Source organism: Carcharhinus amblyrhynchos, chromosome 14 (assembly GCF_965287045.1).
Source record: "Carcharhinus amblyrhynchos chromosome 14, sCarAmb.v2.hapA, whole genome shotgun sequence".
NCBI classification, from domain to species: domain Eukaryota; kingdom Metazoa; phylum Chordata; class Chondrichthyes; order Carcharhiniformes; family Carcharhinidae; genus Carcharhinus; species Carcharhinus amblyrhynchos.
The window spans coordinates 62390021-62406064 of record NC_137337.1 but is presented as its reverse complement, the minus strand read 5'-3'; the positions used below and the strand labels follow the sequence as shown (position 1 = coordinate 62406064).

Sequence of the window (16044 nt, the reverse complement as noted above, 5' to 3'; positions counted from 1 at the left end):
ATCACCTGGACCAGATGGACTACTCCCCAGGGTTCTAAAAGAGATAGCTGAAGAAATTATGGAATCATTGGTGGTGGTCTTTCAAGAATCAGTGCAGGCAAGGGAGGGTCCCAGAGGGCTGGAAAGTAGCTAATGTAACGCTACTGTTTAAGAAGGGAGGGAGGCAGCAAACAGGAAATTATTGGCCGGTTAACCTGACTTTGGTCATTGGCAAGATTTTGAGGTCCATTATTAAAGATGAGATTGTGCAGTACTTGGAAGTGCATGATAAAATAGGGCTGAGTCAGCACAGCTTCATCGAGGGGAGGTCATGCCTAACAAATCTGTTAGAGTTCTTTGAGGAGGTAACTAGGAAGTTAGATAAAGGAGAACGAGTACGTTATTTATTTAGATTTCCAGAAGGCCTTTGACAAGATGCCGCATAGGACGCTGTTAAGTATGTTAAGAGCCTATGGTGTTAAGGGTAAGATCCTGGCATGGATAGAGGATTGGCTGACTGGCAGAAGGGTAGAGAATGGGGATTAAGGGATCCTTTTCAGGATGGCAGCCTGTGATTAGTAGTGTGCCTCAGGGGTCAATGCTGGGACTACATTAATGATTTGGAAGAAGGAACCAAAGGCACTGTTGCTAAGGTTGCAGATGATACAAAGATATATAGAGGGGCAGGTAGTATTGAGGCCGCAGAAGGACTTGGACAGGCTAGGAGAGTGGGTAAAGAAATGGCAGATGGAATACAATGTGGAAAAGTGTAAGATTACGCGTTTTGGAAGAAGGAATGGAGGCATAGACTATTTTCTAAATGGGAAAATGCTTAAGAAATCAAAAGCACAAAGGGACTTGGGAGTCCTTATTCAAGACTCTCTTAAGGTTAACGTGCAGGTTCATTCAGCAGTCAGGAAGGCAAATGCAATGTTAGCATTCATGTCGAGAGGGCTAGAATACAAGAACAGGGATGTACTTCTGAGGCTGTATAAGGCTCTGGTCAGACCCCATTTGGAGTAACGTGACCAGTTTTGAGCCCCGTTCTTAAGGAAACTTATGCTGGCCTTGGAAACGGTCCAGAGGAGCTTCACAAGAATGATCCCTGGAATGAAGAGCTTGTCGTATGAGAAACGGTTGAGGACGCTGGGTCTGTACTCATTGGAGTTTAGAAGGATGATGGAGGATCTTACTGAAAACTTACAGGATGCAGCAAGGCCTGGATAGAGTGGACATGGACAGAATGTTTCCATTAGTAGGAAAAACTAGAACCAGAGGCACAACCTCAGACTAAAGGGATGATTCTTTAAAACAGAGATGAGGAGGAATTTCTTCAGCCATAGAGTGGTGGATCTGTGGAACTGTTTGTCGCAGAAGGCTGTGCAGGCCAGGTCATTGAGGGTCTTTAAGACAGAGATAGATAAGTTCTTGATTAATAAAGGCAAGAGAATGAGGATGAGAAAAATATCAGCCATGATTGAATGGCAGAGCAGATTTGACGGGCCGAGTGGCCTAATTCTGCTCTCGTGTCTTATGGTCTTTTGTTTTGGAGTAGTGACCTTCCAAGTTGACTATGAAAAGCTAGAGAGCATGGCAAAGTTTCAAAAACCCCATCAAGTTTCAGTTGAAAATGGCTTCTATTTAAAGTGGTGAGAATCCAAGATAAAATAACATGAGTTAGTAACGTGAATTATATATATTGCACCTTTAACACAGTAAAACATCCCAAGGTACCTTGTAATAATGTGGCAAACAAAATTTGACACCAAGCCACATTAGGAGCTACTAGGACAGGTGACCAATGGCATAGTCAAGAAAAATAGATTTTAAGGTGCATCTTAAAGGAAGAGAAAGAGTTATGGTGGGGAGGTTAGGGAACAGAACTGCAGAGCTATGGCTACCAATGGTGGAAGGATTAAATATTCAAGAGTGCTGCAGAGGCCAGAATTGGAGGGGTGCAGAGATCTGAGAAGATTGCAGAACTGGAGAATGTAATAGAGATGGGAAAGGGCAAAGCCATGAAGAGACTTGAAAAATTAGAATGAGGATTTTAAAATTAAGCAGTTACTAGACTGGGATCAATGCAGGATAGCAAGCACAAGGACGATAGGTGAATGGGACTTGGAATGAAATATGGATAACAAAAGTTTGAGTATGCTCACATTCATAGAGAGTGAAAGATGGTAGGCCATCCAGGAGAGCTTTAAGTGAATAAAGTCTAGATGTATCAAAAGCCTGGGAATGGATAAGAAATTGACTGTAAGCAGCAGTGAATCACAGAATCCCTAAAATACAAAAGGAGGCCATTTAGCCCATTAAGTCTGCGCTGGCCACAATCCCACCAAGCCCCTTTCCCCATAGCATCACACATTTATCCTGTTAGTCCCCCTGACACTAACAGGCAATTTACGATGGCCGATCAACCTAACCTGCTGTGGGAGGAAAGTGGAGCACCTAGAGGAAATCCAGGCAACACAAAGAGAACGTGCAAACTCCAAGTAAATACTTACCTAGGAAAAGACTGTTGAGATTAGGAGAATTACAGAATGAGTGTCCTGAAATTTGTTTCAAATTCAAGTCAATGATTTAATACATAAATTGCAGAAAAACTGATCAAACTTGCAGCAATGCCAATTCAAATTGGAAATAAGCCAAAGACAACTAAGCAAGTTTCAAAAATATGTAATTGAACAGTGGCAAAGAAATTTTAATATGGACAGGTGTAAAATACACTAGAGAAGAAAAACAAAGTATATGTATATAGTACTGAAATAGTTGAGGGTCCCAGTGAATTTGTAGATTTTAGTGTTAGTCATTATGGAGCAGCAATTAACAAAGCAAATAAAATACTTAAGTAGGATTGTGTGTGCAGTGCTGTAGTCAGGGTTCACCTAGAGCAGTGGTTTTACAATTTTTCTTGCCTCCTCCTTAATATATTGCCAAACAAACTAGGAATAAAACAATTTTTGATCCAGTGCAATGTAGCAGGGTTACTTAGTAATCTAGCAGTGGATGATTTGCTGGGGAAAAGTGATCATAATACAATTGAATTCCATATTAAATGACATATTCTAGTGTGAAACAAAAACCTTAAACTAACCAAAGCCAATTCCATAGATGTGGGGAGAGCCATTTAAGGTTAATTGGGCAAATATACTAACCGGTATACTAACTCAGAAACAATTCAAAACATTTAACAAAAATATATTCCATTAAAAATTGAAAATTCAGCAAAGATCCATTTATGGTTTACTAAAGGACATAAGGATACAGCAGGTTAAAATTAGAACCATAGAATTTTTCAAAGAGTGGCAAGCCTGAGGATTGGGATGCTTCCTAAATCAGCATGAGCCCACCAAAAACTTGATAAAAAGGGAAATATTGAATGAGTGTAAACTAGCCAAGAATATAAAAACAGATTGCAAGAGCTTTTACAAGTATACAAGGAGGAGGAGAGTAACCAAGGTAAACACTGAACCCTTAGAGGCAGAGACAGGAGAAATCATCTCGGGAAATGAGAAAAAAGCAGAGACATTGAAAAAATATTTTGGTATGTCTTCATAATAAAAGACATTATATACCAGAAACAGAGAGTAACCACAGGGCAAAACTTAATGAGGAATTTAAGGTGATGAATATGTGCAGAGGAAAATTATTGAAGAGACTAATGGGACAAAAATCCTACAAATTCCCAGGGCCTAATGGCCTACATCCTACAGTTTTAGAATAGATAATTCAGATTTGGTGGGATGTGCTGATTACGATTTTCTAAAATTCCCGTGATTCAATGGATTGGACATTAGCAAATGTAGGTCCATTATTCATGTAAGGAGAGAGGAAACAAACTACTGGCCAGTTGGATAAGAATGGAATCTCTTATTAAAGAAGTCTTAACAACACAATTAGAAAATCATAATATTATCAGACAAAATCAATGTGGTTTTACAAAAGGGAAATTATGTTTTACAAATTCATTAGAATTTTTTGAAGATGTAGCTAGGATAGGTAAATGGGAACTTGTAAGTTGGATTTCCAAAAGACATTTGATAAGATGCGACACAAAAAATTAATGCGTGAATAAAGGGCTTATGGAGTTGCGAATAATATATTGGTTAACAGACAGGAAACAGGGCATAGGGATAATGAGGCATTTTCACATTGGCAGGCTATGACTTGTGGAGTGCCACAGGGATTAGTGCTACACCCTTAGCTATTTATAATCTATATTAATGGCATAGATGAAGAGACCAAAGTAATGTATCCAAATTTGCTGCTGACACAAAACTATGTAGGAATATAAACTGACAGGACACAGAGGATGCAAAGAGATATACGTTGATTATGTGAGAGGGCAACCACATGGCAGATGGAATATAATGTAGAAAAGTGCGAGGTTCTTCACTTCACTAAAGTAAGAATATAAAACAGAATTTACATTCAGAGGGACTTGGGTGTACTTGTTTAGGAAGACAAAGTAGCATGCAGACACAGCAAGCCATTAGGAAGTTAAATGGCATATTTCGATTTAATGCAAGAGGATTAGAATACTAAGAATAAGGAAGCCTTGCTACAATTGTACAGGAATTACAGCAAAAGTCCGAAAGACCTGCTAGTTAGATGCATTGTCCACGCTAAAATCTCCCTCAGGGTACCTGAATAGGTGCCGGAGTGTGGCAAATAGGGGATTTTCACTTTAACTCCATTGCATTGCCAATGTAAGCCTACTTATGACACTAATAAATAAACTTAAAAAAAACCTGGAGTACTGCATACAATTCTGATCTCCATATTCAAGGAAGGATATATGTGCAGCCAGGATTCACTAGACTGGTTTCTGGATAAGTGTATTTTATGGATAAGAGGCTAAGTTGGGACTGTAGCCTCTGGAAGTTAAAAGAACGAGAGGTGGTCTCACTGGAACATACAAGATTCTGAATTAACTTGATTGGATGGGGGACCTAAAATACGGGAGCACAATCTCAAGATAAAGGTGCTGATTATTTAGGACTGAGATGAAGAGAAATGTCTTCATTTAAAAGGGTTGTGAAAAGGACCATGCCTTACTCCAGATGGTTGTGGATGTTCTACCATTGAATCTACTTAAGGGTCCGATAGACAAATTTTGGCTTCTCTGGGGATCATGGGATATCAGGAGGAGGGAAAGTGCAGTTAAGGCTAATAATCAGCCATGATTATACTGAATGGTAGGACAGGCTTGAGGAACTGTATTGTTTACTCCTTCCCCTATTTCCTATGTTCATATATTCTACCTAGCACCAAGGTCTTCCACTACTTTGATGTTAGCCTTGTGTGTACCCAGCTTCCTCTACTCCCATGCTGGCAGAGCCTATAGCTAGCTCTGCCTCACTTGAAGTGCTTCTATAGCACCTCTGGCTCTCAACTACTTTCTGCTTTTAAAAATCTATCCAATAATCTTCCTGATCACTCAATATGTTTTTCACTCTGTGCCTAAATCAGTCACATTTCATCAATTCACATCAGTCTAAATTTGGTTTTGTTATTTTGAGTATGTTTCTTTCCATCATACGGATAATATTCCAACAGTACTCCTCCAAGACATCATTCTTGGTTGTTTCTCTTCAAAATTGAAACGCTTGAATTATCTAGTCTTCTGCCAAACGTTCACTCACCTGTCAATTTTCCATCACAAGTTCATGATCATTTCTTGCCTTCCAGGAACATTTATTGAACATTGTAAATGTTAAGAAGTTGGGTGTAGAGCAGATAGAAATTGCATTCAAGATAGATTTGAAATAAAATGCTGGGGAAAATCAATCGTATGGCTGCTGTCGTAAAGCTAGTGAGCTCAGACTGGAAGAACGATAAATGAATGAGAAACTGACAGTAAATAAATGTTTAGAATAAATTCTAAGGGAAAGTCACGTTTCAGCAGGATCTGCTAATCTGATTGCCAGATGATCCAAATAAGTTCCAATTTGTAAATAAGTAAACCACTCAGTAGAACTTTGAAGTCTGAAAGGTCCTGCTTCCTTTTTTAGCTAGAGAAGGCATGGAAGCAAATTTTCCTTTGCTGGAAAATAGATATTGTGGATATAACACCCTCCTCAGCAATACATTATATGGAAGCACCGATTATAAACTAAGCTTAACAAATAAAAGGTATAGGTAGTCTGCACACATAATACTCAGATTTGCTTATTGGGTTGAAGCAAGTGAAATGTAACCAGCAAAGTTGGCAATTGTTTCCACAAAGTTATTTGAAGGGAAGCAGAGTTCCAGTCATATACTGGCTTCTCTTATTACTCAGCCTTGTTTCGCAAAAAGTTTCCCAAACATTCTTTGCTTTTCTTTTTAAGTATCTGGATTTTATGATTTCAGTTTGATGAAGCAATGTCATTCCTGCCTCACTGTTCTTGTGTAAAGCCTCCCCAAGGACATCATTCTGATTAAGCAGGCAATATCGAAGCGTGAGCTTTATACAAAGACTGATTTATCAATCCTACAAACTCTTAGAAGGAACTAACATTGTGGAAATTCAGGAAGTCTAAATAAAGTCAGAGTAGAATACTCCAACTAAAATACTCCAGACACCCACTAATTAAAAATAGACTGATAAATGAGCAATACACTGAAAGTGTTTTTAAACTGAAGACCAGACAGAAAAGCCACATAGTACATACAATAAGTCCTCACTTAAAATTGTAGCTGCATTCCTAAAAAGGTGGCACAGTGGTTAGCACTGCTGCCTCAGAGTCAGGGACCCGGGTTCAATTCCGGCCTCGGGTGACTGTGCGGCGTTTGCACGTTCTCCCCATGTCTGCATGCATTTCCTCCAGGTATTCCAGTTTCCTCCCACAGTCCAAAAATGTGCAGGTTAGGTTGATTTGCAATGGTAAATTGATCCTAGTATCAGGGATTTAGCAGGGGTTTTGTGGGCTTATGGGAATAGGTGGGAGTGTAGTCAATGCAGACTCAATGGGCTGAATGGCCTCCTTCTACTCTGTAGGGATTCTATGAAATAAATCATGGTTTCCCATATATTTCAATAATAAATTGGAAAAACCAATGTATGAGTCAAAATACTTTACCACACGATGAATTTCTAGCTAAAATAACTTGCAAAATACAATATGTCACTAAATATATATAATAAATACTGCATAAAGGGAAACATTGCAGGCCTATGGGGAAAGAACAAGGAATGGGACCATATATTGTTAGATGACTGTTTCAAAGAGCCAGCATAAGCATGATAGACCAAATGGCTTCCTTCCTGAGCTGCATAATTTGATTATGCTATGACTCTATGATTAGAAGCTAAAGAGAAGCCTCTAAGTTTGCTTCCTCTGACATTTCCCTAAACTTCACAGAAAGCCATATTTTCCTTGGTAAGGTTCAGAAATCTTAACCGCTAAGCGTTTTCTTCTGTCCTCTGCAGCTCTTCCAGTTTTACAGCTAAATGCATTTTTGAAAAATCTTTTGGTAACTTTTCAATCATGAAATGCTGCATTACATTTTGACATCTTATATCTCTGCACATGTTGCTCAGCTGCCCTAACGATTTTCTTTCTCTGCATTTTTCACCCTTTGTAGAAAGCATTCAATCCTGTGCCACAGATGGCTACCTAGGCACTTCAACCACCTTCAGATGGATTTCCAATATTCTTTGTCTGAATTTGCAAAGATTCATGCCAATAGGATTTCTATTCATGTACTGTATGTCAATCTGCAATAATGATGCGCAATTGCAACTCTCAATTCCAACACCAACACAAAACTGATGTCAACATGCAACTCTGATGCTGACACACAATTTTGACAGCTACACACAACTCTGACGTGCAATTCTGATGCCAACACACAACTCCAATGCTGACACAAATCAATGACTTTTAAACAAACCATTAAGTGGGGTGACTAAAAGTGAAGACTAACTGTGTTTTCATAACCAGTATTAACATCATTCCACAGTAATATTTCTTCCACAGATATGAATAAAACATATTATTTTCCAAACTCAAAGAATTTCATCATGTATGTGCAACTTGAATGTCATGATTTGATTGCTTACCTTATAAAAAACAGAATGATTATCACATTTTTGTCAGTAATTAACTTTCATTACTAAATTTCAATAACATAAGCAGAACATTTTTACAGTAACGAATTGAAGGGAAAAGCAGGCCTTAAAGAGATATGTCAGATAATAGAATTAAACTGACAATAACTTGCTCTATTAACATTACTCCAGTGACTTTGGATCACCCTTATTTATCAAAGTCTTCCTAGGACATGACAAAAGCTAACCTGAAAACTTTCCCCTTGGTTCCCGTTGTTTTCCTTTAAGCTTCTTGCTCTGATGATAATGCATCATCCTTGGGTATAGTACAGTTTCAAGTTAGAAATCATCTAGTGCGGGGGACATGCCTCAATTCAGTTTTCATGCTCAATAATGGGTGGCACGGTGGCACAGTGGTTAATACTGCTGTCTCACAGCACCAGGGACCTGGGCTCAATTCCCAGCGTGGGTCACTGTCTGTGCAAACGCAGCACATTCTCCCCATGTCTGCGTGGGTTTACTCTGGGTGCTCCAGTTTCCTCCCACAGTCCAAAGATGTGCAGGTTAGGTGGATTGGCTGTGTTAAATAGCCTCTTAGTGTCAGTGGGACTACCTAGGGTAAACGTATGGGATTATGGGGATAGGGCCTGGGTGCGATTGTGGTCAGTGCAGATTTGATGGGCTGAATGGCCTCCTTCTGTACTATAGGATTCTTTGATTCTACGATTCTAGTGCCCTTTTTCACACAGCATTTCTTCACTGTGAACTCTAGGTGCTAACGGGTTATTTGACCCTGGCAGCCATTCTGGCACTGCTCTGTCCTTTACATACCCAATGTCTATGCCACAGGCTCCTTTTGCAAAGCTTCCCTTTAGAGGTTAATGTCTAATGTGAATTCTCTTCTTTAAAGGGGACACAGTGATGATTTTCACCAGACCCAGCAAAGATGAACCCTCAGTCCAAGAAGAAAAGGTCATGTTTCTTATTTATCTTTCACCTGGCTCTTTTGTTCCTCCTCTAGTGTCAACATCCACAATTTTACACATTAAATTACTCTATTCAAAATTATTGAACACCAAGTGTTGCACTCACACTAATTCGATAGGTGTGGGAGCTGGGAGATGCTGATATGGTGTATGGTTTGGCAGTGTGCACTGATAGTTTTGAACTTTGAGATGCAAAATCTATGTGTCCTTATGCTGCTAATAACCATGCCACCCCTTTTACTATATGTCACTCTCCCCCATCCACCCTCCCATTTGGGAATCTTTCACCTATGCAAATCATCTCAAACAGAGAGATGGCAATGAGTATCAAGACCTATCTGGCAGTTTCCCTTTTTTTATTTGATTATTTTCAATGTGACCCCCACTGCAAAAGGGATCAATAAATTCAATACTGTCTTGGGCATTAATTCTAGGCTCTTCTGTTACAGAGGACTATCTGTACCTACCTGGGATCTTGAAATAAATTTTGATTAAAAAGGTACGGGGGACATGCCTTAATTCAATTTTCATGCTCAAAAATGCAATAATGCAAAGTTAATTATTTCTACTCATGTCTTTATTAAGATGTACATTTAACATATTATTCCCCAAACTAAAAGTATTTCAAATAAACAGCAGACTCCCTCAGGTAGCAGGCTATCATACATGAGATTGGTATTGCATGTAGTTTGATCTCATATAATTGACACACAATATGCTCTGTATATAGAATACCAAATTATTCAGCAAGGCTGTAACAGGAACACTTCATTGTGCAGTCAAACTGATGAAGAGAAACTACGTTGGCTTCACAGATATTTCTTTGTCTGGCTTGTCAAAAGTGATGAGGTACCTATTAAATTTCCTGCACTTTATTTGCATTAATAGAGTCTGCTTCTCAATGCTTTCCAATAGTGGACCAGCTCTGAGGAATTTCTGAATCGAATACCAACATCAGGCACTTTCAGGCCAGATAGAACAATAAAGCTCCTTCAGAACAGAACTATCTAATGTGATTTTTCTTCCATCTGTCTCTAAGCCTCTCCAAGGAATTTTCTTAATTTAGTGCCTATACCTACTAGAAATTAGGCAGGCTGTCCAAACCACACGTTTTAATCACAGCTGTAAAATCACTCACTCCTTTTATTTTATATTTTTAACTTCTCTTGTTTGCTGTTATCTGGAATGTTCAAGTATGTCACAAGAGAGTTTTAATGTCTTCAAGTAATGTGATTTCAATGTTACTAACAGGAAATAATTTTCAGAAGATTACAGGAAAGCTGCACATACGGCATCTTGAAAACCAGAACTGCACGCAAATCAGTATTTATGCCAATACAAGAGTGTCAAAGGGTTATGGATTCATGTCCCATGGAAGACCTGAGCACAAATCCAGACAGACACTCCTGTGAAATTCTGGGAGAGTGCTGTGCAGCTGGGATGTTAAAAGTGAGTCTCCATTTGCCTTCTCAGGTGGACATTAAAGGTCCCCTGGCGTTATTTCACAGACGAGCAGGAGAGCTCTCTCTTCCTTTCAATCTCATCTTCAAACTAACGGCATGTGGGCCTTGCATTATGCATTAAGACAGTAGCTATGCTCAAAGACAACTGAATTCCTTCAAAATACTTGTTTCACAATTTAAGAAACTAACTGAAAGCTCACTAAACAATTAGTTATGGTCCCAAATCTGGCACGATTGATGCAAGCTCAAGCTGCAATGAAACTCTGTAGTGAAGGGAATATTATAGCCATTTGTAATGATATGAAATGATGAATATCTCTTCACTCAAATCTGGAATGAACAGGGGTTGAAAATTCGACTGGTCCTGAAGTCCAAGCCACACTTTAATGGAAGATTTCAGTTCACTGGCAGTGATACTGCATGAAGCAGGTGTAGTGAGTAATTCCTGACACCAGGTGATGCCAATATATTTACATAGTGCACTGGTGGCATCTAGTGGCAGAAATCAAGTACAACTAAAAATAATTGGTATAAATAAAAAGCTGCAAACGTTAGAAATCTGAAATAGAAATTCAAAATGATTGAAATGATAGACAGTCAGTCAATTTGTATTTGAATAGACTTAAGACAGATTAATGTTTTGAACTCAACTGGTTCAATAAAGTCCCGCAGGAAAGGAAACCTCCAGTCATTACCCGGGCTAACCTACTTGTGATTTCAAACCCACTGCAATGTGATAAGAAACAGAAAATCTATGAAATAGTAGGTGGTCATTCAGCGCATCATGTCACAATCTATAAAATGATCCAGCAAGCCACTTAGTTGTATCAATCAACTAGAGAGAAGTATAATTGTAAAGCAAGAGGATCTATTCAGGTTCAACCAAGGCATTGGACTCAAGTATAACAAAGGCACAAGTCAACCCTGCAAATGGCTCTATACTCAGACCTGGGCATTTGTGTCAAAATTGAGAGAGCTGTCCCACACATCTGTCCAGCAACAACTTGACAATCATACTCATAGAATCATCATTTTCAGTTGATGAATCAGACTTCTCCTTTATCATCCCTGGTTAGGTCCAAACCCATTGGCAGTGCAGATCAACAGAGCGGCACAGTACTGCAGTTGAATGGCTCTAGGAATTCTCAAAACTGACGCTAAATCTTATGAAGCCACGTGGCATAAATATGAGCGAAGAAATATCCTGATTACTACCTCCTACCCTCTTTTGAAAGAACGCAAGAACATAAAAATGGGAGCTGAAGTAGACCACCAGGCCCATTAAGTCTGCTTTGCCATGATCAACATGATCATGGTTGATCTTTTGCATCAACTTCACTTTCCTGTCTGCTCCCCATATCCTGAGATTCCCTGAGAAACCAAAAATCAAAGCCTCAAATATATTCAATGATGGAGCATCCAAAATCCTCTGGGGTAAATGATTCCACAACTTCACAACTCTTTGAATTAAGAAATTTCCCTAATTTCAATCTTAAATGACCTGCCTCTTATCCTCAGAATGTGCCCCTCAGTTCTAGATTCCCTATCTAGGGGAAAAGAGTCAGCGTCCACCATATCAAAGTATCTGGAATTAAGAATTTACTGATGACCATGAAACCATTGTTGATTGTAAGAAAAACCCACCTGGTTCACTAACATTCTTTAGGGAATGAAATCTGCCATCTTTACCTGGTCCAGCTTACATGTGATTCCAGAGCCACAGCAATATGGTTGACTCTCAGCTGTCTTCGGGTCACCAGGGATGGACAATAAATGCTGGCCAGCCAGTGACAGCCATGTCCATTGAATGAATAAAAAAAAGCTCCTTTTGAAGCAGCACAGCAATATTTGAATCCAAAAGTCAATTCTATTTCTCTCTCCACAGACCCTGCTAGACCTGCTGAATATTTTTCTTTTCATCCATTTGGAACCTTATCGTTTTAAATGAGATCACCTCTCATTCTTCTAAATTCCAGAGAATATAGACCCAATTCATTCAGTCACTCTTCCTAGGGCAACCAACTGAAACATCAGGATTCTTCCATGTTGAACACCATTTGGCGGAGGCAGTAAGGGCAGTAAGAACACAGACCATACTTTGGGAAAGAGATTTCAATGTCCATCACCAAGGATAGCTCACCATTGACTCAGCTGGTCGTGTCGTACAGGATATAGCTACTGGATTAAGTAACAAAACTCCCCAACTTGAGGGAAAAATCTACTGGCATCTGCATCAATTTACCTATTGCAGATGCATCTACTCATAATAGTACTGGTAGAAATGACGACTTGATAGTTCTTGTAGAAATTGTCTCGTCTTCACTGAGGACACCTCCACTGTGTTCCATGGTGCTATCATCATGTTACATTCAAACAGGATTGGTAATTCAAAACTGGTCATCCATGAGATGCCATGGGCTATTGACAGCAGCAGAGTTGTATTCCTCTGCAATTTGTAATCACATAGACCAGCATTTCCCTTAAAACACCAGTTTTATCTGCAGTCAGATGCCAACATAGTGAAACTACAACATGGGTCCACATGCATGCTGAGCAGAAGATGCAGCAGACTATACGACAACACATCTCAGTGATTCCACATCAAGAGGTCAAATGAAAGCTCTGGAGTCATGTTACATCTGATTAAGAATGATGGTGAATAATTAAATAAAGTCCATCTTTAAAGCTTTGAAAACTCCTCCCAAAAATGAAAATCAACTTACAGGCCAAGTCTAAAAAGTGAACTGCAAGTAGGAGGTCTCTATTTTGAAATAAGACAAAAAAATGGCTGTTCAAATTAAATTAGGATGTCAGGTTTTATTTATTGAAATAATTCCATGAGGATAGTATGAAGCACAATGGTAACATTTTTTAAAACCATCAAAATCACCATCTTTGGCAGCTAACACAACTAAGTCATTGTATACATCCTGAGGTATTTTGCTTGTGGCATCACTGCAAGGATTAAACTCTAGATGAGATGATCTGCTCACCTATTCTCAGTTGGGTTCTGTCAGGCCCACTTAGTTGCAGGACTCCTTACAGAACTGGTCCAAACATGGACAAAATAACCAAAATCCTGAAAGAGGTGAGGTGAGTGACTGAATGTGGCACCAGGAGCCCTAATCAATTGAAGTCAACAGGAAACACAGGAATATTTTCTACTAGTTGGAGTAACACTGAGCACAAAGGAAGATGGTTGTGGTTGATTTTGTTCAGGACACAATCATCGTCAGCTGCTCCATCAATGGTCTTCCCTTCAGCATAAGGTTAAAAGTGAGATAGTTATAATGATTGTACAGTGTTCAGCTCAATTTGCAATTTTTCAGATAATGAACTGGTTCATGCTTGCATGCAGCAAAACGGACAACATCCAAGTTTGGGCAGATAAGTGGTAACCTTCATGTCATACAAGTGTCAGGCATTGAAAATCTCTAACAAGAGAGTCTAACCACCTTGCTTACATTCAATGGGCACAACCATTGTTGAATCCCTCCATAATCAGCAATATGGGGGTTCCCACTAATGAGAACTTAGTTGGACGAGCCAAACAAATACTGTGGGTGTTTGAACCAGCCAGAATCTGCATTCTGTAATAAATGGCTCATTCAACAACTAAAAGACTTTCCATCATCTACAATGTACAAATTAGGAGTGAATTGGAATATCCTCCACTTGGCTGGATAAGTTTGTCTCCAACAACACTCAAGAAGCACAACACAATCTAGGATAATACAATTGGCTTGATAAGCACCTATCCATCTGCTTTCTCACCACTAGTGCACCATGGCATCAGTATGTAATATCTATAGCTTTTCTGAATAAGCTAGCCAAGGCTTCTTCAACAGCATCCACCTAAGCCTAGAGCTGTTATAACCTAGCATGACAAGGAGATTACAACCATCTCCAAACCACGCACCATCCTGACTTGGGACAACATTAACATCCCTCCCTTATCACTGGACCAAAGTCTTGGAAACCAACCCCCTCACCACCACCCTCCTCCACTGCACCCCCCCACCCGCCCCCCTCCCAAAAGGACCACACAGACTGCAACCTTTCAAGCAAGTGACTCACCAGCATCTTGTCAAGGGCAATTAGAAGTGGGAAATACCTGCCAGCCTTGCCAATGATACTCAAATCCAATGAGTGAATAAAAAAATGACTAAAAGTGATAAGTGATAATAGGGCTGGTCAAGTGAGGGGATATGAAGTTCAATAGATAAAACCGACTTCCATAACAGGGCAATAAAAAGGCAAACCATTAATGTAAATTTAGTCCTTTTTGGTCATGCAACTTGTTTATCCAGCTTCAACTAGCTGTAACACCATGAAAATTGATTTATTTTGTATGATGTATGTAATCATTAAAGGGGCTTCATGAAAAGCCAGAGAATGATGAAAACTAGTAAGAAGTGATCTCTTTAGCTGAAAAAAAGCCTTATTAGATTGGCAAAAAGAAATTATTATTGTATGATACCCAGCATCAGAGGGACTGGTCCAACAAGAAGTACTAGGTGTGTTTTCTGTAAACTGCATGAGGCTCAGCATATGTTGCTGCTTCTTTTTGTTCGAGAACTGACCCTTTTTGCTCAGAACAAAATTTGGCCACACACTATAGATCTGAATCTTAATTCTAGAAATAACCACACAGAGTCAGAGTCACAAGAGTCACTGAGCTTGCCAATAAAAACGGTCAGGAATAGCAAACAACAGACTGGGGGATTGATGGGAAATGAATAAGAAATAGAGCGTGCGGTAACTCTGCCAAATAATTTTTAATTTTTAAATAAACTTGGATTTTGATAAGATCATATCCTTTTTACTTTAAAATAGAACATGAATAAACAGAAATCAACCCAAATTGGCATGTGTGAAGTCAGATGTTCCCTGTCACAACCCTTTTTCTGTATTTGAATTCACACAATTTTGATTTAAAATTAACTAAATTCCAAAATTAGGAAAAGCACCACAAAAAAATATGATGCAAACACATCATGAAATATATAGATTCGAATCAATGGTAAGTGCGATAAAATACAACGTTTGATCTGGTAACCATTAAAGAAATGGCCATAGATCAATTATATACAGTAAAGTACAAGAATAACTGGAACCAAACTTCAGAAACAATATTCAGCTACATTCAAAATCAAATGTGTAAGGCTGAGTAGTTGACATTAGCACTATTTTATTGATGTACATACACTTACATAAGAGAAGGCTGGATTAATAGGATACACATAAAATGTAATTATAGCTATTTAGAGCTGGCTGACCTCAGTTCTGGATAATGATAATTGGTATTGTTGCAAATGAACAGTCACAATATACAACACGCTTCTGAGAGTATTCTCAGCACTGTTTCTTTGTAAAACATGCAGACAATTCAATATTGGCTTCTAAGGGATGAAAAGGATAGTGACTCTACAGAGAAGCCATGGATTGATTTGTAACTAGTTTCAGCTGAACACCTCTTTCCAGCTGTTTGTCCTAAATGTCAGCTTTCCTAAAAGCTGTGGCAAAGCAATTCAAAGGTGTATTCCTCCTTATATTCAACTTATAACTATGGCTA

At 39.0% G+C, this 16044-nt stretch overlaps 1 protein-coding gene across 5 annotated transcripts in view; it reads right to left on the bottom strand.

Moving 5' to 3' along the window:
• The window catches only part of LOC145352735 (regulator of microtubule dynamics protein 3-like), a 315582-nt gene that overhangs the window by 228723 nt on the left and 70815 nt on the right, over positions 1 to 16044 (bottom strand). The window lies entirely within an intron of this gene.